Source organism: Tursiops truncatus, chromosome 16, assembly GCF_011762595.2.
Source record: "Tursiops truncatus isolate mTurTru1 chromosome 16, mTurTru1.mat.Y, whole genome shotgun sequence".
NCBI classification, from domain to species: domain Eukaryota; kingdom Metazoa; phylum Chordata; class Mammalia; order Artiodactyla; family Delphinidae; genus Tursiops; species Tursiops truncatus.
In genome coordinates, this window is record NC_047049.1 from 1,734,586 (window position 1) to 1,749,699 (window position 15,114).

The following is a 15,114-nucleotide window of genomic DNA, read 5'->3' on the forward strand; positions in this document are numbered from 1 at the left end:
GGGCGGCAGAGGGCGGTCTTTCAACCACAGCCTTTACGGTAACAATCGACTTTAATTTCGCCTTCCAGTTGTTTCATAACTGTTTTGTGGTGACGACTCTGGTTTAAATCGCTTAGTGTGGCATAAATGGGAGATGCAGGTAGATGAGCCTTACCTCCCATGGCCGTGGCCTTGGGGTGCCTGCCCGTAGGTGGACTCTGTGCCCCAGAGCCTCCTCGGGGGGAGCGGCTGGGGAAGCTTTCCCGGGGGATTTGGGGATGTGGACGGAGAGCAGAGAGGAAGCCGCCCAGGGGCCTGAGCACCACACCCTGTGCAGCTCAGGGTCGGAGACCATGGGCTGCTGACTGGTCTTGGGCCAAGGGCCATGCAACCCCCAGCAAATATTTATTGAGCACCTACTGTGCGCCAGGCTCCATGACCAGCACAGGGATCACCTGGGAGAGAAGGAAATGTCCAGGCAGCCCGTTGCTGGTGGGGACGACTCAGACCAGAAGTCCACCACCCAGCCCCTGCGTGCGCATACGTCTAGGAGTGGTCTGGTCCTCCAGGAGCGCGGCCGGGGCTCTGCCTGGCGGGAGGAGGACGGGCAGCTCCTGGAGGTGGCACCTGGGTCAGAGTCTGAAGGATGCACAGGACGTATTATACTTCTCTAAGGGACAAGGGCTGTCTGGGAAGCAGGGGACTCTGGCCACTCTGAATTTTCAGTGCGGCCGAAATGCACCAGGGCTGCCGAGCACGTGCTTGTGTCTTTGTGGAGGACAACATGGTGACTTTAGAAGTGATCTGGGTCCATCCGGGACAGCAGAGCTACTCCAGTAACCTGCCCGGCTTTGCCCAAATGTCCCTTGACACTGATGGTCAGACAGTTACCCACTGAGGGCTAACTGAAGAAGGGAAGGGACTGAGGTCTGGTGAATCAGCTTCACGTGGGAGCTCAGGACCAGCCGACCTGGCTCAGACGTGAGCCCCGGCCCCTCAGAACCTCACCCTTCTCTTGGCAGGCCTCAGAGCCACGTGCAGGAGATGCCAGGAAGCCTGTGGGTATCTGCAAGGAGCTGGGAATTCACACAAAAGATGCCCAGTTCTTCAGTCAACAGAGTCACTGAATTTTGTTTCATTTTGTTTGTTTTACATGGAAAGTCCGTCCCCATTCTGACACACAGGGAACCTCTGCTGGGTTAAACTGATTCACAGCATCCCCACTGTAGGACAGACCGGTACCTGGGAGGGTTTCTCAGGACCCGGGAATGCACAGTCCTCCCACTAAGCATCCCAGCCTCTTGCGGGGCAGGTGTCCGGTTTTCCCCGTTTTTGTCTCTGGAGCTCAGCACATCAGTAGCCCTAAGCTTCTGCTGACCTAAGTTCTCACGTTCATGTGTCAATCGCTCTTTGAATCAGGCATTTGTTGAGCAAACAAAGCAGAGACAGGATACAGCAACCGCATTTGTTCAGGGCTTACCTTGATCCACATGCCCTTGTAAGTGCTTTGCTTAAAGGAGTTCACTGAACCTCCCCCGCAGCACTGGACACAGCTCTGGGGATTGTCTAGATCTGCAGAAAGGGACTGAGACACAGCCTGGCTGGACAGACAGAGAGCGGCCCCATCTGAGCCAGAACCTGACTGAGTCTGCGGGGCTCCCGGAGTCTGAGCTCTTAGCTGCTCTCTGACAGTTTACTAGGAATTTGAAGAACAGAATCATGTTTAAGTACCTTATAGACGTTCACAAATGGCTGGTCCTAGTGAAGAATTATTTTATAATATGAGCTATGGCTTCAATTACATCTGTTTTCACTGTTTGAATTTCTGTAGAAATGTCCTGGATTTCCAGCCCTCCCAGCATCTCAGGGAAGATCGAAATGCAGGTGCTGATTCTGTAGAGTCTGGGTGATCCTTTCTCCCACCCTGAAATGCAAGACATTCCGGGGTGTCAGGACTGCACCAGCCACAGGAGGGGCCCCGCCTGGACTCTAGGGGGCTGCAGCCGCTCCACACCCCCCATTGCTGATGCCGCCTCTGATTGAGGCCGATTAGGAAATGGTTTTCTGGGCTGCCTGCCTCACAGGGGTGGAAAGGGGCATTTGGGGGCTGATTAGTGATTAAAGTCTGCAGATCCGACAAGCGCTGAAGGTCTAACAATGGGCTGTGGGGAGGGTGTATTTGGAACCTTTCTATAAAGAGTGCTCCAGGGACACAGCCCCGCAGGGGCACCTTTGTCACCTGTCATAGCATGTGTCACCCAGGGCCTGCACCATATCCTCTTAAACAGTCCTAACTACTCACGCCTTAGCAATTTTCATCTTATTGTAAAATGAGCTTTTATTTGCATCTGTGGTTACTCAGCATTCACAAGTTAATTAGTTGTTTTATCAGCCATCAGTAAACAACAGGCCTAATTTAGTAGTTTCAGGTGTAATTAAGAATCTTGGAATAGCAGACTTCTATATGTGCAAATTAGAGGGACCCGGAGACCCTTCAAAGAATTATCTACACACATTTGTCAAATCACCTGGAACCTCGCCTCTTTTATTTTCCCTTCCTTTCTGCATGCTAAATTTAATTATGGGTTCATTAGGTAAGGTCTAATAATTAACATCTTACAGGTGCCATTTCTAAATGAATGAAAGTTCCCATCATGCATTTGGCTGGATGGATGAGTTTCCCATCATGCACTCGGGATACTCAATATCAGGTCATGGATATGGACGTTGAGGAGGATTTTCGAGATCTTTTCTATAAGACCTTGCAAAATAAACTGAGCCATGGGTCTGAGGGCAATGGGGAGAGGGGACGGCTTTCTTGCCTGGTCTCTGAGGCTGAGTTAAGATGGTGTGAGCAGGAAGAGAGAGAGGACAGGGAAGCAGACACAGCTTGGCTGACCTTACCCGCACCTCAGTGCATCACTCAGGGGATGAGACAGTCTCCTGTCCACCTGAGAGATGAGGGTAACGAGGCTCACTGCACCTTGTGTCTCAAAGCCTTTGTGTGTTGTGTCTGAGTTTTGCTAGAGTGAGAGCCAAACCAAGAATTAAATGTAGCTGGGAGATTTTAGCAGTGGGTACAAACGTAAGCTTGCAGCCCAGAAATGCAATTCTGTCCAAGCCAACTCAGGATGCTAAAGTGCTCCCCTAAAATAATCTAGGCTTCTCTGGTGAAACTTTTAATAATCCCATGAGAATAATAATCGTAGTAACAGCATTTATCTTGCTCACCTTGCAAGCCCTTGGGGAAGGCACTGGTAGGTGCTGCTATGATTCTCTCCCCAGATTAAGATGCTGAGGCACAGAGAGGTTGTGCCTCTCTCCTGGGGCCACACAGCCAGAGGGCCAGAGTGGTTTCTCCATGGAGTCCCCTCCCTGTGCTTCCCCAGGCAGCACCAGCTTCCACAGAAAAGATGCATGGCCCTCAGTGTGTTTGTGTACATGTCTGCACGAAGACTTAGACTTACCGTGTCTTATCATCTGTCGTTGCTTCATAACCTGGAGAAAATAAGAAAATCTATGAGTGGTTGTATACCCGCTCAGCAGTAGCACCAAGAGGATCTTCCCCAGGACTAGTTCTGTGGACACTTCTGTCTGTTTGATGACTTGGATGCTCTACAGTTCTGGCATAATCCTTTCAATCAGAGAAATGGGTGCTGCCAGCCACTGGGTGTCCAGGAGGTGCCTATGGGTGAGTGGCCAGGTAGCCAGCTCTCTGGCATTGCCTGGGGCAGAGCCCACCCTCAGGCCTGAGTCCACATCCCAGAGTCATCTGCCTCCGCTTGGGCAATTCCTGTGCCGTGGCTGAGCAGTTAGCGCAGCATTAGGGCAGTTCGAGGCTCTAAATGTTAACGTACACTGTGTGGATGAAAGAAGCCACTTAAAGTCTTTCTTACAAATTTCCACCTCTGGCTGGAACTTGGGCTGCAGCCTGGCTTTTCTTCCATGGGTCTGGGAGGTGAATGAAGGTGTCGCTGTGCCCCAGGGTGTAACACTTCGTGGCAATTTATGAGGTTCTATCAAATCGAGCACCTGAGTCCTGGGCCCTGCAACTGTCTACCACCCACGGGTCTCCCATTATGCCGCACCTCTCCACACCATGGATTCTTGTTTTAAAGGATTTTGCCTGCAAAATAAACTGCATCAGAGGCATAGTTCCTTTTCCAATTTGAATTGGATATGAATGGTTCTGATTTGAATCAACATCTGTTCATCTGCCTGTTGGCCATCCGTATGTCTTCTTTGGAGAAATGTCTGTGCAGGTCTTCTGACCATTTTTAATTGGGTTTTTGGGTTTTTTTTTGATGTTGAGTTGTATGAACTGTTTATATATTTTGTATATCAACCCCTTATCGGTCATATCATTTGCAAATATTTTCTCCCATCCCATAGATTGTCTTTTCATTTTGTCGATGGTTTCCTTTGCTGTACAAAAGCTTTTAAGTTTAATTAGGTCCAATTTGTTTATTTTTGCTATTGTTTCCTTTGCCTTAGGAGACAGATCAAATATATATATATATATATATATATGGCTGCAATTTATGTCATAGACTGTTCTGCCTGTTTTCCTCTAGGAGTTTTATAGTATCTGGTCTTACATTTAGATTTTTAATCCATTTTGAGTTTATTTTTGTATATGGTGTTAGAGAATGTTCTAATTACATTCTTTTATAGGCAGCTGTCCAGTTTTCCCAGCACCACTTATTGAAGAGACTGTCTTTTCTCCATTGTATATTCTTGCCTCCTTTGTTATAGATAAGTGGACCATAAGTGTTTATTTCTGGGCTCTCTATTCTGTTCCATTGATGTATGTGTCTGTTTTTATGGCTGTACCATACTGTTTTGATGACTGTAGCTTTGTAGTGTGGTCTGAAGTCAGGGCGCATGATTCCTCCAGCTCTGTTCTTTCTCAAGATTGTTTTGGCTATTTGGGGTCTTTTGTGTTTCCATACAAATTTTAAAATTATTTGTTCTATTTCTGTGAAAAATTGGTATTATGATAGGGATTGCACTGAATCTGTAGATTGCCTTGGGTAGTATGATTATTTTAACAATATTGATTCTTCCAATCCAAGAACATGGTATATCTTTTCATCTGTTTGTGTCATCTTCACTTGCTTTCACCAGTGTCATAGTTTTCTGAATACAGGTCTTGTACCTCATTTAGGTAGGTTGATTCCTAGGCATTTTATTCTTTTTGATGCGATTGTAAATGGGATTTTGTTTCCTTAATTTCTCTTTCGGAGAGTTCACCATTTTTGCCAGTGCGCTGAGCTCTTTCACTTCACCTGTACACTGTCGCCCCAGGATCCTCATGGGTGAGGGTTGTGCTCTCTGAAACATGCAAGATGGTCCAGAAGCCCCCCCCCACCCCTCCAGACTTGGGGGCTGTTTCCTCAGTTTGATAGCCCCTGCTCTTCAGTTACTAACTTCAAAGTGCAGGAGAACTTCACTGAGGCACTCAGCAGAAAGGGGAAGAAGCTTTCTGAGAACACCTGGTGACATTGGATTGATGGACCCTCAAAACGTCGTAAGCTTTTCCAACAGTGGGTTTTAACTTGTCCACATGCAAACAATTATTGTGGTTCTCTGTATCACTTTGCCTGTTGGCTGATTTCATTCTAAAACTGTCTCCTTCAGCTGATGGGATGTGGCAGGTTGTGGCGGAGGTACCTGCTTCCCAGCCTTATGTATATGGGTCCATAGATAAGCAGAGCAGACGGGGCAGGGAGATAGACAGAGAGAGAGGGAGGGAGGGAGGGAGGGAGGGAGAGGTGCTAGGCCATGTAAAGGGGACACTCCATGGGAACCTGTCTTTTGTGCTGCCCATCTACACTCTCCTTCCGGGATGCCATCCCCTGCAGGGCCTTGATGGGGGATGGGCTCTCTCCTCTGGGTGCCTTGACTTCCAGGCGGAGGCCGGCCTGTGTCAGCGTCCAGTGCACTCCCTTCTTTCACCCTGGAACCCCCGATCCTGTGGCTCCGTGCTCAGTCTCTGGCCAGGAGTTGCTCCCTGGGAACCACATGGAGTGATAGTCAAATGTGCATGGCAGAGCTCAGGGAGACTCAGGAGGCTCCAGGGAGAAGATACACGAGGTGAGGTGGGCGTTTAGAACTGGCTCTGCTGATTCTGATCTCCCTGCAGGGAAACCAGCCACTGTCCAGAGGACCATGACACCTCCAGCTCAGTTCCAGGACACAGCAACACGAGCAAGAGTTGAGGGATGCCCCGGAGGGGGACCTGGATGGGCATCCAGGCCACAGGTCACAGGTCAAGGGGGAGTCGGGGCTGGCAACCTCACCTTCCCATCAATGATGGTCTCGCACTAGAAAAGAGACATCTGGCCCAGAGATGAGGAGATTGAAACTGGTTAGCACTGGACAGTGTCAGGGCCCTAATGAATGGTTTAGGGCTTAGACACCATGGTCCTAGAATCAGAGATCTAGGGTTCAAAATTAAGCTTTATCATGTAAAAGCTGTTTGATCTTAGGAAAGTTACTTTACCTCTCTGTTCCTCAGATTCTTTACTATAAAATGTGGATATTTATAGTGCAGAGGGTAGAGGGAAGAATTTAATTAAATGCTACAAGTGAGGATAATTAATGCAGGGCCTTGTACCAAGTAAAGCTCCAAAAGTGTGAGCAGTTATAGTGAAGATGGTGATGGCAGCTGCCATGGTGGTGGTGATGGTGATGATGATGGTGGTGGTGATGGTGATGATGATGGTGGTGGTGATGGTGGTCATGGTAGTGGTGATGATGGTGGTGATGGTGGTGATGGTGGTCATGGTGGTGATGATGGTGGTGATGATGGTGAGGCTGATGGTGGTGGTGATGGTGGTCATGGTAGTGGTGATGATGGTGATGATGGTGGTGGTGATGGTGATGATGATGGTGGTGGTGATGGTGATGATGATGGTGGTGGTGATGGTGATGATGATGGTGGTGATGGTGGTGATGGTGATGATGATGGTGGTGGTGATGGTGGTGGTGATGGTGGTCATGGTAGTGGTGATGATGGTGATGATGGTGGTGATGGTGGTGGTGATGGTGGTGGTGATGGTGGTCATGGTAGTGGTGATGATGGTGAGGCTGATGGTGGTGGTGGTGGTGATGGTGGTCATGGTAGTGGTGATGATGGTGATGATGATGCTGGTGATGATGGTGAGGCTGATGGTGGTGGTGATGGTGGTCATGGTAGTGGTGATGATGGTGGTGATGGTGAGGCTGATGGTGGTGGTGATGGTGGTCATGGTGGTGGTGATGATGGTGATGATGGTGAGGCTGATGGTGGTGGTGATGGTGGTCATGGTAGTGGTGATGATGGTGATGGTGGTGGTGATGGTGGTGGTGATCGTGGTCATGGTAGTGGTGATGATGGTGATGGTGGTGGTGATGGTGGTGGTCATGGTGGTCATGGTAGTGGTGATGATGGTGATGATGGTGGTGGTGGTGGTGGTGATGGTGGTGGTGATGGTGGTCATGGTAGTGGTGATGATGGTGAGGCTGATGGTGGTGGTGATGGTCATGGTGCTGGTGATGGTGGTGATGATGGTGAGGCTGATGGTGGTGGTGATGGTCATGGTGCTGGTGATGGTGGTGATGATGGTGAGGCTGATGGTGGTGGTGATGGTGACGGAGGCAGATCTGGTAGCAGTAGTGGCAGTGGTGGATGATGTATGTCAGTGTTGGTAGAAGTGCTGTGTTTAAGGGCAGGGCCCCATCACAGTCTGGGTCCAGAACACCAGGAAAGGAATTGCAGCAGGAAGCCCTTCGTCACCTCCTGGGGCGATGGTGGGGTAAGACAGAGCCGTGGGTACCTGCATGTTCAGGTGCCCAGACACTGTCCTGATTTGGGGCATCTGGTCTAATTTTAGTCCTACCTGCTGCAGGCCTGAGGGCCCAGGATGGCCCTTGTCCCCACCAGGCCGTCCTAGTTTTTGTACTTGCAGCTGGAGGGCTGTAGTGCCTCTGGCATCAAGCCCTGGGCCACACTGGGCCTGACCGCACTGCACCAGCCACACGGCATCCCTGGACAGTCTTCCCTGCCCTGCTGCGCTACCCTTTGCTGCCGACCTCAGAGCACAGATGCATACGCTGCAGGCAGAGTCCGAAAACAAGCATCAGCAGGTCCCCAGGTGGGACTGAGTCAGAAGGGGAGACTGAACGCAAAGTCTCCAGACATTTTATTTTGATTAAAACATTAAAGTGTGTGGCAGCTCCTCATGGAAATTGTAAATCTTTACAGGCGGAAAATGAGAAAACAGGAAGAACGTGAAATAATGGCTTCGTGTTTCCCAGGCTTGAAGCGCCTGCTTGAGTTTACATAGGGCGCTGGGTATTGCTGCTCCCAAGTTAATTTTCGGAAAATGAATTATCGACGGCAGATTTAATTTTGCTAATGAGCAAAATATGTTTGTAACCTGGGCCTGATGGGGTGGTTAGCAAAGCCGGAAGAAGGAATACTAAGATGTTGGCGAGGGGGTGGGCACTCCGAGGGAGAGGGAGAGGAGTATGCGGCCCCAGGACGGAGCTGCCGGGCTCCTCCTGACCTAGAACTTCATCCTGTAACGCTCCCAGGGCTAAGCATGTTCTTAGTGTCTGCAGTGTCAAGAGTCGCCAGGTTTAAATGGCTCAGCAAAGCCACACCACCTGTAAGGGGCAAAGCCTGGATGCACACCCCCTAGTTTCCCCAAATGATCTTCTTTCTCCTGTTTCCCCCTTGGCATTTCCCATTTTGCTGTCTCTCTGACAGGAGGGGCTTTGCAGAGAGGGCCCCTTCAGAGGTGGCCCAGGTGAGAGCGGGGACTAAAGCGAGGACGGCAGCTTCTCAGCTCTGCTTGGGGTGGGATCAGGGCTGGGAGTTGGCGAGGAACCAGGAGGTGCTGGTGTCGGCCTGTGAGCTGACACTCCCTACAAAGCTGGAGCCCTTGGGGAAAACGCGTCCCTCCAGCATCAGTGTCTGCATCTGCAAAATGGGCACAAGAACAGCTCCCAGCGTTCTTGAAATGATGGCTATACAGAGACAGAGAGGGTGTCAGGATGCGTGAAAGTGTGTTATACTAAATTTCAGATCAGGCCTTTTATATTTCTCCTGCTAATCTTTATCTCCTGGATATTTGTTACAAAAATACCTTTTTGAAAACTAGGGAAAGTATTTTTCTAGATTTCAAAATTCTCACTTTTGTTGGTGTGACCTGACCAGCCCAGTGAAATTACGGTATCTTCATCATACAGTCTGATCCATGAATGCTGCATTTGTAGGTACACAATATATCCGAAATATAGCTATTTGGGCTGACGTATCGTTAAGATTCTGATATATTAAACAACGATATTTATAAAGCATTTATTTCTGAAAATTAATATTAAAAACATAAAGTATTCTCTCAGCTTAAAATCGATACTTTATTTAGATAATTTAAAATGTTTTATTTCATAACTTATTTTAATAAGTATTTAAATAGTTATAAAACATAGTGATTATTGTAATGCTCTTCTGTGGTGCCGGTCATTATGCGGGGAAGACAGATAGGGGTGTTTAGCTGTCAGAACCTACAGAATTTGAGTGACTGTTCAGAGAAGGTTGGCAGGTCTCACAAGGGGTAGCGGTTGTTTATTTTCTATCGCTAAGTACGTTTATCTAGAACATTTGCATTTGTGATAATAGAATTATTGTATTCATCATGCCATGTGCATATAAAAATTTCCATTCCTCTAAGCTGTAATAGTGATTTCTTAATGATTTTTAAACAAAACTGCTATTTTTAATCACAATTACAGTATGCAGGTAAACACTCCCCTTACCGTTACACTGGAAATTATCCGAGAACTAAGTTTGCGTTTGTACGTAAATGGTTCATGGTTTCCCAGATTTTCTCATATCTGTTAAGGATGGGCTGAGAAGGGGGGTTCTGCTGCAGGCAGACTGTGTTTCCCTGTGGTCAGGCAGGGGACAGATGACACAGCACCTAGACATCAGTGCTGTTTATATTTGACTCTGACCACGAAACTCTGTCTGCTAAGACACCACCTCCACAGAGGCCCACTCAGAGCCCAGGCTGGAGCGCGTCATCTCTACCGACCTGGTGCTTCTGGACATGGCTGGAATGGGGGAGCCAAGCTGGGGAAGTCCAGGACCGTGGACCCTCCCAGGCATGGCGGCCAGGACGACTCAGGTGACGGCGCTGTCACAGCTCAGGCAGAGAGCTTTTCCAATTGAAGTAATCTGGAGATCCTCCCTGCAGGAGGGGCACTGGATTAGGGGATCCCTTAGGGGGAGGGTCACTGGCTTTGGGGATCCTTCATGGGGGAGGGGTGTTGGACTGGGCCGCAGCAGAGGTCGGTGGAGGAAGGCCAGGCTTGCTGACCCTCCCGGGCATTGCAGCCAGTGTGACTCAGATGATGCGGCCAGTGGTGGCTGATGAAGTTCAGGCCTGTCCTCTTGCAGTCCTCAGGGTCCTGGGGGCTTGGGTGAAGCTGGTTAACATTGTGTCTGGGATTTAATTCATAGAGATGACTTGTGACCACATGGAGAGACAAGTGCCACTGGAAGGCCAGAGCCTTCGTGGTGGCTCCTGAGGAGAGGGCCCAGGACCGCTGGGTTGAATGTCCTCGGTGGGCTTTGGGTGCGGGTGGTCTCCTTCAGCAGGGGAGACGGCACTGCTGTGGAGGCAGGTTGGGAGATGGCTGTGCGGTGTAGACTCTGGGTCGGCTGGTGTGCTCAGAAAGGTGCATTCCAGGCCAGAGACTCCAGGAGAAGTTGTTAGGTTGGCCCTGTGGTCCATGGAGGCTAAACAGACCAACGGTGCCCAAGAGAACAGGGCGGGACGGGCCAGGGGGGAGGGGTGGGCCGGCCTGTGGGGCAGTTCAGGCCCCTGGGGGTCTCCCAGCCCTGCTTCTCCTGCCTCAGCCCTGAAGCTGCCTGGCCTGGGGGGGCTCTCGTTCGGAGGTCAAGCCTGTCCCCAGCTGATACTGGTGCCCTCTTTCTTCCTTACGTCAGTGCCACCCTGCCAGAGACCCACTGGGGAACCTTGGTTTTTCACAGCTGGCTGCCCCTGGGCCTGCTGAGTCTGGGTCGGAGGGTGGTCACCGGGAGTGCCCTGCGTCTGCAGGGGCGGTGCTCGCGTCCAGGCTGGGGTGCACGTTCCCAATCTGCGTGACCCTTCTCTCCATTTTTAGTTTTTGCCAGTCCGCGTTCTTAAACCCCATGCAGCTCTTCCTCGCCCACTGGTTGCAGCCAGGACAGGATAAAACGGATGTGACTGAGGCGAGAGAATGCTCCAGCCTGAGTGGAAGGGGGCATTTTGTGACTGGCTTCTGGTGGAGGAACTGAGATGGCACTGTGCCTGGGGACCCTCCTGGCAGCACGGCCTCGGTCAACAGCAACCCCCTCTCCATGCGCAACACTTCTGCTGCTTTCAGCTGGTTTGGAAAGCACAGGTGACAACACCGTGTCTCCAACAGAACCTTCCTTCCTTCGGGGAAGCTGGCATCACCCTGCCTGGAGCAGAGGTTGAAGTGGGGACCCAGGTGTTGGGATCAGAGAGGGGTAACCTCCCCACGAATAAGCATGCAGCTTTCTCTGGGCTCTGCCGACGGGCAGCGTGTGTGGAGCGCCCAGTCCCAGAGTCACAGACAGGGACACAGCACCCCTGGAAGATTCCTGGATCGGGTCTGAGACCGGGCACTGAGGAAGGCGCCAGCCACGGGTGCCGCATAGACCTCTCCGCGGTTAGGAGAGTCTGGCAGACCGTCTGCTCCCTGGCCCTTCGTGGCCTCCCTGGGCGCGAAGTGATTGTCCCAAACCCTACAGTGCCCCACCCCTTGCCTGGATGCACCCCATTCTCTCCCCACCTTCCTAATCCTCTGCGCAGTGAACCCAGCCCTCGAGCTGCTTCCCGGGAGGTCTGTGCCCCAGGGCTGCCCCAGGCTCCCCTCGACCCCTCGTTGATCTCAGCCCTCCCTCCAGGCTCCAGGAGCAGGGAGCACTTTCTCATGGCTCTCTGGCTCCCATCATGGTCACTCGCTGGGGATACAGCCGCCCTCCCCACTGGCCGTGAGCTCAGCCACGCGGGTCCCTGTCTGGGACCACGAGCCCCACCGCCTGGCTCACAGTTGGCCTCCACAAATGCCGGTACGCGCACGAAAGGACCACGACTCTGCCTTTTGTCGTGTCCTGAAGCCAGGTCCCGTCCGTCCCAGTCGTCAGAGGGCCGTGGAGGCAGGGTCCGAGCTCCCTGAGACTGTTCTCTATCCACATGCCCGTGTCCGAACCAGCAGCCTGTGTCCCCCCGGAGGACCCTCTGCCGTTCGTTGCCGCCTGAGTCCACTGGGTCATGGACCCCAGTCACCAGCCCAGCTGTTCTGGCGGGACCCCTCAGCCGTTCTTGGGAGGCCCCTCTCTTGTGAGGCCGGTTGGTGCCCAAGGCACTGTTTAGGTGCGTCTGTGCTTTTTTGTTCTAGAATGCAGGGCTGCCAGCTGGTTCTCCAGACCGGGGAATCTTAAGGGCAGGTGCAGGGGTCTGCAGCATCCATCCATCTCTGCCCCTGCAGAGATCCCCAGGGCTCTGCAGACCCCGCAGAGGCTCAGGGGTGGGGCGCATGGCAAGAGAGCTGTCACCTGGGCCCTACGCCATCGGCCACGTGCCAGACGCTGTGTCCGGGGCTCCTGTGCCTCTGGTCCCCTTGGGCACTGCATGTTAGAAACAGTCAAGTCCCTGCGATGCTGGGCCTGAACGGCCGGTGTCCTCAGCGAGGAGGCCCCTGGGTCGGGGGTGAGGTGCTGCGGTCCCAGGAGGCAGTGCCCCCTGCAGCTGGGCTCCTTAGGAGGAAGTCTTTATTTTTTTCCAAATAAAATTTCAGCCTGTGAAAGCAGTTCAGTGTGAGAGAGAGGCAGGAATGAGGCAATTCTACAGAGAAATCATCGTGGGAATAATTCACACTGATGTCGTTTCGGGGCAGACAGTGTTCCCGAGTCTCTCTCCTTCCCCCGTTTTCTCTCACTTTTTGATTTTATTGCCAGTTTTTGACATTAGGAGAAATTGAAAACCTGTTTAGATTTCATCGCTTCACATTTTAGAAGTAAGTGACACAGCCAGTAGCCAGGATGTGTCTAATTTATGCTGCACAATGAGACCTTCCTTCCCTTTTTAATTATGCAGCTTCCCACAAAAGAGATCTGTTGGGATGAAAGGATAAAGCACTAAGATGAACATTTTCTTTCCCTTTTTAAGGGAATCGCTTATCAGGAACAAAAGGCAATAAACCAGGTGTGATGAGATTGGATTGAGGGAGGATGGGTCTGCTAACAAAATGAGCCAGTTGACTCGGCTGGGTTCCCAGAGCCTCCCCAGGACAAGCAAAGGGGCAGGGTTGGGGGGTCAGTCCCAGAGACAGAGATGGAGTCTGGATCCCAAATATAGGCAGGCTGAGCCCTGGCCTTGCGGGAACCTGACCCTGGAGTCCAAGAGTCTCCAGCCTTGACAGGAACCTCTTCCTCCACCCACTGATAAAGCCAGGAGGTGGGCGGCATTATTCCCCACATCCCTTCTTAGTTCAAAGGACCAAGTAACGTTTACACCTTCGAATATCTCAGTGTTTTCATTCCTGTGCAAACCCCTTGATGGTTTCAACTTACACCGACTTGGAAGCAGGAACCATCCTTGTAACCTCTTCTAGGAAGAAATCTATTTCAGAAGGTGTACGGGGTTGGATAGCATCCCCTCCCACAAATTCATGTCTACCAGGAAGCTCAGAATGGGACTTAATTTGGAAAGAGGGTCTTTGTAATATCGTTAGTTAAGGATTTTGAGATCATCTTGGACTTAGGATGGACCATAAGCCCAATGTAAGGACTGGTGTCCTTACATGAAAAGGAAGGACACACGGAAACCTAGGGACCAAGGCCATGTGAAGACAGGCAGAGATGGGGGTGATGGGGCCATAAGACAAGGATGCCTGGAGCGGCCAGGAGCCGGAAGGGGCAGGAAGGACCCTCCCCTAGGTCCTCAGAGGGACCTCAGCCCCGCCGACACCTTGACTTAAGACTTCTGGCCTCCGGACTGTGAGATAATAAATTTCTGTTTAAACCAGTTTGTGGTAATTTATTTTGGCAACCCCAGGACACTAATACACTGGGCAACGTGACATTGTTTGGATAAATTAGGGGTGTGTGTGATGCCTATGACACAGCACAGGACATCGTGACCACCCCCCACCTTAGACGTCTCCCCCCACCCCCACCCCCCAGGTGTTGCTGCATCTTCGTCTGCGCTGCTTTATCCATGCAGAGACCCTTTGACCAGACCCTCTCACAGGTCTGGTCCCCTTGCAGGCCGGTTGCGAAGGGCTGATGGAAAATACACCCCACACGGGCGGGGCAGGGGGAGGGGGGGATGAATTGGGAGATTACGGTTGACATATATACACATATATACACTAATATGTATAAAATAGATAACTAATGAGAACGTGCTGTATAGCACAGGGAACTTCACTTCGCTGTACAGTAGAAACTAATACAGCATTGTAAAACAACTGTACCCCAATTAAAAAAAAAAGAGGGGCCTCTCCCTGAAGGCTTCTGCTCTGAAAACACTGCAGGTTTATTGGTTTGTTGTATCCTCCAGAGGAAGAATGTTCCACCAAAGTCCTTCAACTTGAGGACACGTGCATTTGGTTCACCCCATCCTTCCACCCACAGAGCTAAAGGGATGGTCAGCTGTGAGCTCTGCTGCCATCTGATAGGACTCCTCCCTTTGGGAAGGGCTGGACAGGTGTTTGCTAGCGCCTGGGACGGGTCTGACCCTCTCACCCCATTTCTCAGTCGTGCGTGTGGAGGTGGCGAGGACAAGTCACTTGGCAGGGTTTTCGGAACCTGCCGAAAACAAGCTTTCTCTTCTCTGTGGCTCTGGTTCACGGTCAACATCCTCTCCTGGAACCCGTCCCTGGCCACCCCCTTCACTTCCACCTGGAATACGCTCAGTCTGCACAGGCCACAGAGAAGAGAAAGCTTATCGTAGATGGGAGGGAACAGACCCCTCCAGGCAGGCTGACCCAGCCCCTCCCAGCCAGGGCCCAGCGGGACCCTTCCCACTACACAGAGGGTGGTGCACACCTGCGGCCCAAGCACCT

At 51.3% G+C, this 15,114-nt stretch overlaps 1 long non-coding RNA gene across 1 annotated transcript in view; it reads left to right on the forward strand.

The window, feature by feature from the left end:
• Positions 1-15,114, forward strand: part of LOC141276771 (uncharacterized) — a 125,954-nt gene that overhangs the window by 79,853 nt on the left and 30,987 nt on the right. The gene's annotated exons all lie outside the window — the stretch shown is intronic.